This window comes from Cyprinodon tularosa, unplaced genomic scaffold, assembly GCF_016077235.1.
Source record: "Cyprinodon tularosa strain WSP-4 unplaced genomic scaffold, ASM1607723v1 ctg28, whole genome shotgun sequence".
In the NCBI taxonomy this organism is placed as follows: domain Eukaryota; kingdom Metazoa; phylum Chordata; class Actinopteri; order Cyprinodontiformes; family Cyprinodontidae; genus Cyprinodon; species Cyprinodon tularosa.
In genome coordinates, this window is record NW_024038985.1 from 2,368,005 (window position 1) to 2,381,906 (window position 13,902).

Consider the following 13,902-nt stretch of genomic DNA (forward strand, 5'->3'; position numbering starts at 1 on the left):
CTGCATTACCAGTGCTTTTTTCCTCCACCTATTTGAAGAGGAGGTCAGTGAAAGCAGCATAATGCAGCAGAGAACATTAATGCTGCAGTTTCTGACGGTGGAGAGAGCAATAGACGAAGAAGCTTTGAACGCTGCTTTTGTTTTTAATAATAATGCAACCTGTTAAGATCCACCTCCAAATGTTGCTCTGTCCAAGTATTCAACATTAAAATTGGCCATCTGCTTTGAAAAACTGCACTTTTGAAGTGCTTAAGAGCAGATTTTTATTCAGGTATCTGAAGGGCGCAACAAAGTAAAAAAATCGCCCTCCTCGAAAAGTCAAACTCTTGCAATTTTGCACCCCCAACTGAGCAATAAAATATATTTTTTCCAGTTAGATGTTCACATTTATATTGCTACAACATAGATTATTTAAAGCTTGAAGTAAAATAAACCAACCTGATATAAAAACATCAAAAAGGGTCTTGCTTTTCTTCTTATTAACCCAAATTTCTTACCGAAGGTTAACCATTAAGATGGGAAAGGAAGGAGAGAAAAGACAGTTGAAATAAGAGCAAGTTACAGAAACATGGAGAACTTGTCAGGTTGTGTGGAGGTTTTTGGAGGACCCAAATGCAGAGACAGAAGGTGAGGCGCAGATTTAATAACAAATGGTGGGAGCAGATGCTTAAATCCAAAATAACTAATCACCAAACACAGGAACCAGAGCAAAGGGGTCAAGGAGGGAATGAATGAACGAATAAAGAGAATCCAGCAAACAGTACCTGTAGAGGAGGAGTATAAATGCCAAATGGAACAAAGAATGAAGTAATCAACTAATTGGGAGCAGGTGTGGACAGAAGGATCTAGAAGGCAGCTAGTGGAAATGAGACAGACTGAGAATAAACAAGAAATACATAAGGACTCAAATACAACCAGAAAACAACTAGAATGACACAAAATGGAACCAATTACCTAGAAAACACAGAATGGCATAAATCAAAGTGTAACTGAAAAAAGGCAAACTTAAACAGAACCAAAAAGCCTAAAATTAGAGTGGAATATAGAAAAGTGAGTTAATGTGGCATTTTTATCAGCAAGCAGTTCAAGCCTATAGTATAACTAGAGAAATGGCTCAACATAACTGATGTCACTCTAAATATAAGCTTTACCTTATATAGAATGTTTAAGACCCAGTCTTAAAGTAGACAGGGCGTCTGCCTTTTGGAAAAAATTTATTTCCACAGAAGTACAGCCTGAGGACTAAAAGATGTTCCCATTCTAGGAACAACAGGTCAGTCTGAAGCACACTGCTCTGTTATGAACATAATAAAAATCTGATTTCCAATGTGTGAATTAAGAGCCGATCATAATTTACAGTGGTTAGAAAAACCACTGCTTTCAGCTAAAATGTCTTGGAAAAGTTGAACACTCAGAATCTTCAGGGTTTTTTTTGTTCAGTAAGGCTTTGTTGCGGTTTAGACTAAACATAATGTCATACATGGTGTGAATTAAGAAAGAAACAATGTGTGGTATGCATTAGTGTTTAGCATCCCTTAACTATGATCGCCCTCCATAAAGATCAGCTGTTCTGTTTTGCCTCGAAGGTTTGTTAGAGAACATCGGGGGAACATATAGTCTCATAAAGACCACGGAGCACCGCAGGCAGGTCAGGGAGAGAGCTGTTGATATTCCTATATACATGATCCCCACTGTGAAACAAAGTGGTGGCAGGATGATGCTGGAAGGATAGATTTACCTAGCAGGGACAAGGAAACTATGCAACAGTGTTTGTGCTTGTACAGTGCTTCTCTTTGCAGCTAGTCATTAAGTATGAAAAGTTTTAGGTTTTGTTTCTAGTTGATGATCAGATGTATGTTTTATTTCACCAGACTGTTGAGTTTCTCTATTGACGAAATCTGATCAAAGTTGCGCTCAGTGCATCAGAAATCTGCCCAGTCTGAGCAGCGAATGCTGATCATAGTCGATCATCAGTAAAGAAAAAGCAACATGTGGCCTTTTGACACATTATGAGTAAAATAGGAACACGCCCTGGTAAGATTGTTGACAACAAAAGGCCCTCGTTGTTCAAAAGAACAGCACGTAAAACAGCGGAAAAAAAGACGTCTGGCTATTTAAGAACACTCTGCAGGAGGTAGACAGGCATGTCAAAAATGGAAAACTTGATGAGGGCAAAAACAACGGAATCCCCCAACATGTGCAAATTACCATTATCAGACTGAGAGACCAGATCAGAAGCAGTTGGGCCGATCAGTCCAACTTCATCTTTACTGGGATTGAACACAGCTACACTATATTGCCAAAAGTATTTGCTCACCCATCCAAATTATTGGAATCAGGTGTTCCAATCACTTCCATGGCCACAGGTGTATAAATTCAAGCACCTAGGCATGCAGACTGTTTTTACAAACATTTGTGAAAGAATGGGTCGCTCTCAGGAGCTCAGTGAATTCCAGCGTGGAACTGTGATAGGATGCCACCTGTGCAACAAATCCAGTCGTGAAATTTCCTCGCTCCTAAATATTCCACAGTCAACTGTCAGCTGTATTATAAGAAAATGGAAGTGTTTGGGAACGACAGCAACTCAGCCACGAAGTGGTAGGCCACGTAAACTGCCGGAGCGGGGTCAGCGGATGCTGACGCGCATAGTGCGAAGAGGTCGCCAACTTTCTGCAGAGTCAATCACTACAGACCTCCAAACTTCATGTGGCCTTCAGATTAGCTCAAGAACAGTGCGCAGAGAGCTTCATGGAATGGGTTTCCATGGTCGAGCAGCTGCATCCAAGCCATACATCACCAAGTGCAATGCAAAGCGTCGGATGCGGTGGTGTAAAGCACGCCGCCACTGGACTCTAGAGCAGTGGAGACGCGTTCTCTGGAGTGACGAATCGCGCTTCTCCATCTGGCAATCTGATGGACGGGTCTGGGTTTGGCGGTTGCCAGGAGAACGGTACTTGTCTGACTGCATTGTGCCAAGTGTAAAGTTTGGTGGAGGGGGGATTATGGTGTGGGGTTGTTTTTCAGGAGCTGGGCTTGGCCCCTTAGTTCCAGTGAAAGGAACTCTGAATGCTTCAGCATACCAAGACATTTTGGACAATTCCATGCTCCCAACTTTGTGGGAACAGTTTGGAGCTGGCCCCTTCCTCTTCCAACATGACTGTGCACCAGTGCACAAAGCAAGGTCCATAAAGACATGGATGACAGAGTCTGGTGTGGATGAACTTGACTGGCCTGCACAGAGTCCTGACCTCAACCCGATAGAACACCTTTGGGATGAATTAGAGCGGAGACTGAGAGCCAGGCCTTCTCGTCCAACATCAGTGTGCGACCTCACAAATGCGCTTCTGGAAGAATGGTCAAAAATTCCCATAAACACACTCCTAAACCTTGTGGACAGCCTTCCCAGAAGAGTTGAAGCTGTTCTAGCTGCAAAGGGTGGACCGACGTCATATTGAACCCTATGGATTAGGAACGGGATGTCACTTAAGCTCATATGTGAGTCAAGGCAGGTGAGCAAATACTTTTGGCAATATAGTGTATCTGTGTTCAGAGCATTTTGAATCCATATTTTTTTCCTCTCTCGCTTTGAGACATCAGATTTGCAGTCACATTTCACTGTGTACAAAGTAGCTACATGGAGGAGAGACACTCAGCAGCACTCAGTGAATATTAACCAGCAGCTACTTCGATGTTTAAGTAAAAGATCGGATACCAGTTGGTTAAAAAAATTTGAGATCATACCACTGAAAATATGTTTGTTTGAAATACAGAGTTTTTTCTGCTAACAAGCTAAAATGGCAACAAATTGTAAGTTTATAGAAGTTAGTATTATAATGCAAGAAGCTTAAGAAAACATAGTTTGTTCTTTACTAGTTAAAAAAGCTTGGCTTTTCAGAGGACCATGACTCCCAGTTACAGGTTAAAATTAACATGTTTTCTTATTGTACAGATAGAATCAGACTGCAGAGCTTCTACATATCTTGAAATTTTGTTTTTGTCATCATTATATTAGTAAAGAGGTTGATAAATCTTTTTAAACAGAGCACAGATAGAAGTAGGCAGATTTAAAGGGGAAACACATTTACTGGGATATGCAACATGCAATAAAATATATCTCCAAGTTTACTGGTAAGTTTACAAGAAAAAAATATGCTAAGCTATATTTAAAATGCAGCATATCCATATTTTTCTGGATGGATGGATAAAATTGAAAATGTACTTTCAGGGATGCATGATATATCAATTTTGGCATCGGAATCAGCTGTTATTAATTTATTTTTATACATTAATGTTTTTGGTCCCTATATATGTAATGCATTAAAAGGCATTTCTCTAACATCTATAAATATAAATATAAGTGAATTTTGGTTCCTCTGTGTTCTCAACAATAGAAAAGCATTGAATAAATATATGTTTGAGCTAATTTTTTGGAAAATACAAAAACCTACTGAAAGCTTTTGGGTTGAGTAACTGTAGGTCCATTAGCCCCCACCCGAGTGTCCCCCACTTACTTTCAGCACAAAGTTACACCCTTGGACAACAGTAGCACATAGTCGAAACACACCGGGCACTTGAACCGAGCCGTCAGCTCCACGGCTGGGGGCAGGGAGACAGCGGGGGATGGAGCGGCCGAACCCGACCTGCTGACGGTAGACACATGCTGTGCTTCCCCCCACCTGCCTTACTGGCCCCCCTCCTCCGGCTGAAGACGGGCAGCTCATTGCTCTCTGCTGAGGTTCGGTCCAGTCAGTGGGCCCAACAGTCGACCCCCCGAAAAAAAAAGGGTCCTCCTTTTCAGAAACCGAAATCTGGTCCCTATATGTAGAACATGTGAAAACAGCATGATGATACAGGGGTGCTAATAGCACTTAGCCACTCCAGTTTATTGATGATGCGTCAAAGCCCATTACCTAAGTAGAGGCACATTACCCTTCTGTGTTTCCACTAATAGGAGCATTACATATTTCAGGATTTTTTTTCTGTTTGTTTTTACACGTTTTTAACCATTATGTTCCTGCTGCTTTGACCTTACGGTATGTCTGGACCCTCTGGCATGTCCTGTCATGCTGTTTAAAGATAAAATGTGCTCTGTAGCTCCTGACCTTTTCCCTGTGAATAAAAAGGAAGATTATGGTGCATCTACTGCAGCAGAATGGCCTCTTATAACTTAAAGCTTACATGCACCGTTGGCTTAGAGCCTTACGCTGCGTCAAGCAGAGCTTGGGCTGCCGTGCTCTGGGCGTGCTGCAACATCACCTGCTTTGAACTCACCCTGTACCACAACAACACAGCCTGAGATGTGATGAAGCAGCTTTTTAGATGCTTTAGAAATGATTTTAGTGATTCTCACTGTAATATGTGGCCCAGGGAGTTGAGAACAAGGCAGTTTGATTACATAGAAAAAAACATTAAGTTAAAAAAAAAAACATTTTAAATTTTAAAGAGTGTTGGAAATATGATTAGTTATCTTGAAAGGTAGGTACACAACATAAGACTGTTTTTCTTTATTTAAGATGTATTTAGCTAATTCATCAATGATAATAAAAGCGAAAGTGAATAAAGTTCAGCTTATACAAATAACATTTTTAAAAAATTCTGGTGATGGACAAACTAGGTTAATCTCATTTTATTTTTTCCTAAAGTTGCTCAAATCAGGAAGATATGGCATCTAAGAAGGGTTTAGAAGAGTTTTAGAAAAATTAAAATGGACTTTTCCACTGTAGGGAAGTGGAGGATGTTTAAGACATCTGTCAACATCCTCAAGTTTGACTGTCTGAGCAAGTTCAGCATTATAGCAGAATACTATATGCAAAAAATAAAATCTCCATAGTCTAAAATTTGTTATCATTTGACCTACAGAAGAAAAGAGTCAAAGTTTAATTATTGAGTGATGTTATGAAGGTCAGAAGGAAGTTTTCTCAGGGGCAAGTAGACTAATATCAACATTTCTGGAACAATACTCTTTGGATGAATCAGTCTGAAAGTAGCTCAATTGGACACATGGACTGGAGAGATATTGGTAAAAACTAAACATAAGATTTCAGGCAAACATTATATCAGCTGTAAAATAAGAAGATAAAGTGCCACTTATTGTTTATTGTTTTTTTTTTCTGTATATTTTTCAGCTTTTTTATGGAACTTTGTAAGTATAACAACTTTTAAAGGGTGAAAATCCCTAAATTGAAAAGAATAGTAAGATATCTCAGGCTGAAGCAGTTTTAAAGGACCTGCTGTAAATGTTTGTTTCTGGACCAATTTGTAGAAAGGAAGAGGAGCATGATAAGGATACTTGGGATTTATTACCAATAAATAACTTGGGGGGGGGGAGAAAATAGAAAATAGAAAAGAAAATCAAAACACTTAAAACACTGGCTTGCATAAAATACATCAGGAATGAAGGAAAAAATATTTGCTCTGCATATTTTTTTATAGGTATATATATATTTTTTGCATTAGAAATCCAATAGAACGGGTGTTATGGTGGCGCGGTGGTTGGTGCGCACGACCCATGTACGGAGGCCTTAGTCCGACCTGGTTTCGAATCCGGCCTGTGGTCCTTAGCTGCATGTCTCTCCTCCTCTCTCATACACCCTTTCCTTTCAGTCTAATGTCAGAAAAACGAGCCACTAGTGCCGTTAAAAAAAAAAAGAAATCCATTAGAGCACCTTAAAGGTTAAAAACAAACTATAAAGAAAAAAAACAACTACATGAGATCCAGTTCACCAAGATACCTCACGACCAAAAAGGATTTCCTTCAGAAGGCTAACAATCTCCACCTATAAAGGACAGTAATATCTTTCATGCTTTTAAGGGAGAGTTAGGTGGCCGTCCCTTTAGAAAGACTGTGGTTTTAAATCCTGTTTAATTTGAGCCACAGGTTTTTGGACAAACCTGCATCAAAGGTAATAGTCACTTATTGTGGACTCTCAGATACATTTTTACTGTATATCTGGTGTCTTATATAAACATATTTTGCTATATCATATTTCAAATGATCAGCAAATGGAAACTAGCTTTGGCTGAAAAACATAAATATACACTGTCCTGCTTTATGCAAAAATTTCTGCATAAAATTGCACCTGTAAAATCTCTAACATTTAAAGTTCCTTTAATAAAGCTTCTGAAAGGGGTCAGATGTATGTGGCATTTCTCCTTGCTCTATATAGCAGATAGTTGAACAATAGAATCACACGGACATTTTCTAACAAAGATGGCTCAGGTTTTTTTTAACTTTGCAATGACTAATTTCTTCTCCAGCCTATTTTACTCTAAATTCTGTCAATTTATCTCCATCCACTCAGTGGCTTCTCAATGAATATCTTCTCCGTTTCTGACCATTTATGATAAAACTCGGATGCCTTTCAGTCCAGAGTAAATTTTAGCACTTCCTATGGGAACACAACAACTATGACCTCCTATGGGGGCTACTTTTATCACTCAGGTTGTTGGTTATTCATCTATCTCTGTGTGGTTTGAATCCATTATAGAGGATTATCAGAGCTGACCATCCCTCCATCCAGGACTTGTACAGGTCTAGGGTCAGAAAAGGGGCTGCTAAAATCTCAGAAGACCCCAAACTTCATAAACACAGACTGTTAAGACTTTTTACCTTCAGGACGATGCTACAGCATTTACCACACCAACGATTATTTGCACCAGTCCAGCCATGTTTCTATCTTATATAAATATAATGTATTTATATATATTTACCAAATTCTTTTTCTTTTGCACTTTCATGTAAATTTACAATTTGCAGGTCTAAAATGACTATGTTGTGTATACTTGTAATAAAAAGGTTAAGTTTGTAATAGAATCCTTAAGCAAAGAGGAAGGAAGTTATATTGATAATTGTTCCCAAACCAGAACAGATTCGGACTCTGGGTGTGGAATGAATTTCCAGCACTTTCTAAAATACTCAGAGCAGCTCACCCCTGCAGCATTAATGGTACTGTGTTCAGTCCGTCATTCTCATACATCTCTTATTTTAATGGTTAGTTTAAAGGTCAGCAAGGAAGCTGAAAACAAGTAGATGCTTTGGGTTACTGATATTTGTTTGGCTGATTCCCCTTTTAGAGTTATACAGTTTAAGGTGTTCCTAATAAAGTGGCCTGCATGGGTTTGTATAAAATCAAAGCAAGCTGCTGGTTTCCTACCCACTTGTTTCCTCCTTTAGGTCAGCTGACTGCAGGGAGACTGATAACGCCATGTTGAGCACTTATGAGGTTAGGCTCACAATAAAGCAAATAATCCAGTTAGCATAATGGTAATGGCCTTCCTGCATACAGTGGGCAGTATTTCAGCAAGATGTGCTTTCTGGATTTGGCACTAATGTGTATTGTTCATCATGTAGAGGCAACTAAGCCTCACAGTATCTATGTGGGACTATCAAAACAACCTGGAGATGCCTGGCGTCCTTTATGTTTATAGCTCTGAGATGACAAGGTCAGATGACTGTGAGCAGGGAAAAAGTTACTGGACGCCTTGTAGAGTCTGGAGCGGAAATAAAGCCAGGGGCTGCTGTCTGAATCCACACAATCCCACAGAGCTGGCTGCTTGCCCATCTGCTGTCCATCAGCTAGGCTCTCACAGAGCAGAATGCAGACAGATGGACAACCAGACATTTGTTGTTTATAGCTGAGAAGGTCGGACACTTTACTGCTGGCTCTGAAACCGTAACTCAGGCCTGAGCTCTCCCTCTAAAGCCTGATTAAAAATGTGATGACAAAACCCAACATTTAGGAAACATCATTGGGGGAACCAACAAGAACAATTCACCCCACCAGTGGGTAGTCATAACCTCACCTCTTTTCTGCTATTTAGATTAACTCACGATATATCTTTCTCTCTGTGAAGACACATTTTTATTCTAAAAAGATTCCTATTGTGTACACAGCACTATACATCAGGAGATGCGTAACCTGACTCCGCCAGATCGATTTGCTCCGCATATCCATCTGGAAACCTTCGGTTGAAGTAATTTTGGGAAGGGGCGAAAATACTGGTTAGCTGATTGGCCTATGTTGGTGATAGACGGGCCAAATAAACCAATCAGATCAACGAAGCATATGACGTACTAGCAGCCAGGCTACTCTTGCCGAAACTAGTCGGGAGAAGCTCTTCTTTCAGTGAAGAAATACTCTTTAATTCCGATAAAACTTGCTCGATAGCCACGCTAACGCTAGTTTCATCGGCTGAAGTTGCCATGTTCTTTAGACTGAACTGTCGTGCTTCTCGTTGCGTCACACCTCAACCCGCCTCAAAGCCAACGCTGATTGGACGTTCGTTTGCTGAACGGCTCCAAATTTTCTTCAATGGAGAGTCTCCAGAATGATTAGCGAGTGAAACCTTGAAAGTTCGCGAGATCAGGATGGTCTCATGAGGCTAAGTGAAGACTGGTTCTGTAAAGAAAAAAGTTCTTCTACACACTTAAACCAATTATGTTTTATATAGCAGTTAAAAAGAACTGTCAAAGGTAACTCTAAGCGAAAGGATTTCAACCTTGATTTGGCACTTTTACAGTCTTCTAGTTTCTTCCAGATTATTGTTGCCAAGAGCTCGATGTACGCCTCTCTGTTTGTTTCTGGGTTTACAGAGTAAACTTAAGCCTGGGATTTCTGGTTGGTCGATACACTGATAACAAGACTGTAATATAAGTTGGTGCTAATCTAAATGGTGAATAACAAACTAACAGAAGTATTATTAAGTCTATTCTCTGTTAAATGGGGAGCTAATGTACATACTTTAGAACTTAGATGATGTGATGTGCTCTCCTTTTTTAATTCTAATGAGAACGAGGGCAGCAACATAATGGAATAAGCTCAGCTGTTGGATCTACTTTTTAGGCAGACCTCCAAAGACAACATTGTAAATAAACATAACTACACAAGTGATTTTTTTTATTTTTTATATTAGTCATCTAGGAAAAGTTCTTCAGGTGATAGAAGGCCAGCTTTGTTGCTTTAAGGGCCTCTGAAGGTTCAGGTCTAAGTCCATCGCTACACCCACATGCTGGGCCTTATCAGAGTTTTTTTGCTGGAGTAAATTAAGTTGTGCTGCAAATTTTGATTGCTTCTGCATTTACCAGGGCTGCAATTTGACACATCCATGCATTTTCTCCCTTTATGCATTTATCCAGCACTTCAATAAATTAATGGTACCCTGATAACATTGTAATATAGAGCTGTTAATCAATGCTATACTTGCCTATCCTGTCATTTTAGGTGGACCTCCATGTCTTGTTAGGTCTGCATTTGATCTATCCTCTTTCCATGTGCAGATGATGGATAAAATAGAGCTCTAGGGGATAATCAAGGTTTGAAATATTTTTTTAGAACCTTGTCCAGATTTAAACATCTCTACAAAGCATACATCCAACCAGTGACTAATGGGATAAATGTAGTATCAATGTTGCAAATTTTTATTAAAATTCCGCAAAGCTGAAAAAAGTTCAAAAATAGTTTACTCTTAAAATAGCTAACTAGATGATCAAAATTGACAATCAAATGTGTGAATCCAACATAACTATACAGTACCAAAGTTTTTATTAAGTAGTATTGAAATATTAAATTGTTTTTGTTTTTATTAAACCCATTGACTAAATAAGACTCTGGTTTAAATAAGACTAAACATTGACTTAAAGGTCACCTGAAGCCGCTTTCTCCAGAGCATGGAAAAGTAGTCATTGACTGGTAAACAGCAAACAAATCAGAATACTTTTTGTTTGTTTCTTGCGTTCTTTCCCTCTTGATAATGTAATAAAATATTACAATTACTTGTATAGAGGTTTCTAAGTGACTTTTCTTTTACTATTTTGTAATGGGCATGCAATTCGCATTGTCTGTCTTCTAGGTCTTCATCAGGTGTTCTTTCTTTTGCAATTTTCTTTTTTGTTTATTTCATTTTTTTCTTTGGGTTGAAGTTTATGTAGAATTTATCCAGGATGCAGCTACAGAAAAGCCTTCCATGGCTAACAGGGCAGGAAGTCTAATGGAAAAACACATTGAATATGACTATAAATTTCTATGTCAAGCCAAGTCCTCCGAGGCCAGCTTCTGAGTTCAGCTTGCTGTTTTTTTCCTGTTGTCAATAAAGGTACCTTTGAGCAGCATAAAATTGACCGACTCTCACTCAAACACTACTGAAGAAGTCATGGATGTTGCTCAGATTGTTGCATCTTTTGTTATTTTTTAATCTCTGAAACTGTTGAGAACGTCCCCCTGACATTGCTCTCTGTTTGTTTTAAGTAGCAGCTTTTCCAGACATTTTTATCACAAGCACATTTTTGACTTAGTGGTGTTTTCTTCTTCTGCCTTATACATTCAGCCACGGTTCCCTCAGTGGGAGGCCAAAATGCTAAATGTCAACAGTCTGTTCTGCTTGAAGAGCTTCCTCATCTTGCACTCCATCCTTTAAAGAATTCAAAGCAGCAAATTCTGCATCCTTGATTTATAATGCATACTGACCCTGAAGAAGGTCTTCCTGGGTTTTCCTGCAGCAACTTTAATCAGTAGACTTGTCTCAGTCTTTGCCTCACGAGGAAGAGTTTTAGTGTCTTGATGTCAGGCTCATGAGTTATGGTAGGAAGGACCTTGAGATAGAAAGCATGGCTTGGACCTGCTGTGGTGAAGAAGTATCTGGGACAAAAAGTGAAGCTTTTCATTTACAGGTCCATTCATGTTCGAAACCCTGCATTAATTGTCTATATATAGAGAAAGAATTATGTATATAAGCAGCTAAAGCTAAGCTTTTGTTCTATACCTGCAATATGCAATAGAGATAAGGTGAGATGCTCGATCATCTGAGGAGAACATGCTTTTGTTGAATTGGTATAGTCTAAAAGAATTCAAAAATAAAAAAGTAAAAAGTTAAACCTGATCTGCGAAAAACATCTCCATCAATATCTTATTGTGATTGGAGGTGCATCAGGTTGATGAAATGGTCTTACCAGGCCTGACTCTCAACATTTCTGTTTGGCCTAAATTTGGACAGCACCTATGATCCAATTATAATACGCAACATGATTTTCAGGTCAAATAAGGACAAAGATGAGGAATTCCAGTGTTTGGAGAACCAGACAGTTTGCTAGTCCATCACAGGTCCTGTGATATGACTAGCAAACTACAGAATCTCATGTTAAGTTTGTTGTTGTTTTTTTATCCTTAATTCTATGCGTTCACTCCAAATGCAATTCAAGCAGCTGGAGTTAGTGATTTACATGTTATCCCCATTAAGAGTTGCATTCATGAGTGCAGTAATGCAAAGTGATGTTAAGGACATGCTTCTAGTGATGCAAATGACAAAATGATGGTGATGACAGGGAAGCAAAAATTGTAATAACAGTACAGTGAGTTAAAAAATCTGAGCTTATTTGAGATCGATAGACGGATCGGTGCGGCTGCTGCAATAATGCAGACGCTGCACCGGTCTGTCGTGGTGAAGAGAGAGCTGAGCAAAAAGGCAAAGCTCTCCATTTACCGGTCGGTCTACGTTCCTACACCCACCTATGGTCATTAAATTTGGATCATGACCGAAAGAACGAGATCCCGGATACAAGCGGCTGAAATGAGCTTTATCCGCAGGGTGGCTGGGCTCTCCCTTAGAGATAGGGTGAGGAGCTCGGTCATTCGGGAGAGGCTCAGTGTAGAGCCGGTTCTCCTCCACATCAAGAGGCGTCAGTTGAGGTGGCTCGGACATCTTCTTCAGATGCCCCCTGGACGCCTCCCTCGGGAGGTGTTCCAGGCACATCCCACAGGGAGGAGGCCCAGGGGACGACCCAGGACACGCTGGAGAGACTATGTCTCTCGACTGGCCTGGGAGCGCCTAGGGCTTCCCCCAACAGAGCTAGAGGAGGTGTCGGCAGAGAGGGAAGTCTGGGAGTCTCTGCTTAGTCTGCTGCCCCCGCGACCCGGTTTCGGATAAAGTGGGAGACGACAAGTACGAGTACGAGTACGACGAGCTTATTTGTTAGGTTGTGTTGTGACGACCAAACAGGAACCGGATGTGGTTTGGATGTAAGGTGAAAGTGCGAAGCGAAGACAAAGCTGTTTCACCATAAAGATGGACCCACCAAGGTGCTATTCTCTCTGTTAGGTGTCTCATTTGACCCTAAGGCTGTCACCCTGATCTTCAAAGCTGATCCCATCTTACCACAGCCTCTGCCGGACTCTCTGCTCAGTTTTTCTGTCTACTCTCCATATTTCCTCCCCTAGCTGCAGGGCGAGGCATTGCCGACTGCCTCCACCCTGCTTGGGTAATTTTTGCAAGGCTTCTTCCTCCAATCTTCCCTGCTCCTGTCTGAGCTCCACCACTCCTCCTCACCTTACCTCTATTGACCATGCTCTGGTCTTTCCATGGAGTTTTGAGTTCTGGTCAGACAGAAAAATAAAAATAGCAGGAATCATTTTGTGGGGATGTACCATTAAAATGATTTTACTGTCAACAGGCTGGTCAAACTGCTTTGTCAAACTGAAACATCTATCCACTCCATCTGACAGACCTGGGCATGTTGGCAAATGATCCGAATGCCCTCCACGTGAAAAAAAAAATTCCATCATGGAATAGATTATTTTTAGCAACTTTTGAACCCTTGTTAAATTCCATACTAGACTTGTGCACTGCCAGAATGTCCTTAACAGCTTTTTAGATCTCACTAGGGTGTTTACTCTACCCAAGCCTGTTCTCAGTGTGATCAAAGAAGCTCTGCAGAGTCAGGCCTGGTTAGTACATGGATGGTAGCTGGTGATGTAAGCATTTAAATCCTCAAATTTCTCCAGTTTCCATAATTTGTTCACAGTGGGACAATAACATTGTCTCAATTCTGTGTTCTCCTTTCAACAGTAAGATGCACCAGAGACTGGGGGTTAAACGGAAAAATCTCCTTAAAATGACAGCAGTTATACTCTC

At 40.2% G+C, this 13,902-nt stretch overlaps 1 protein-coding gene across 1 annotated transcript in view; it reads left to right on the forward strand.

The window, feature by feature from the left end:
- LOC119786802 (cell adhesion molecule 1-like) overlaps positions 1–13,902 on the forward strand; it is a gene marked incomplete at its 3' end in the record, with an annotated part of 539,389 nt that overhangs the window by 489,032 nt on the left and 36,455 nt on the right. The window lies entirely within an intron of this gene.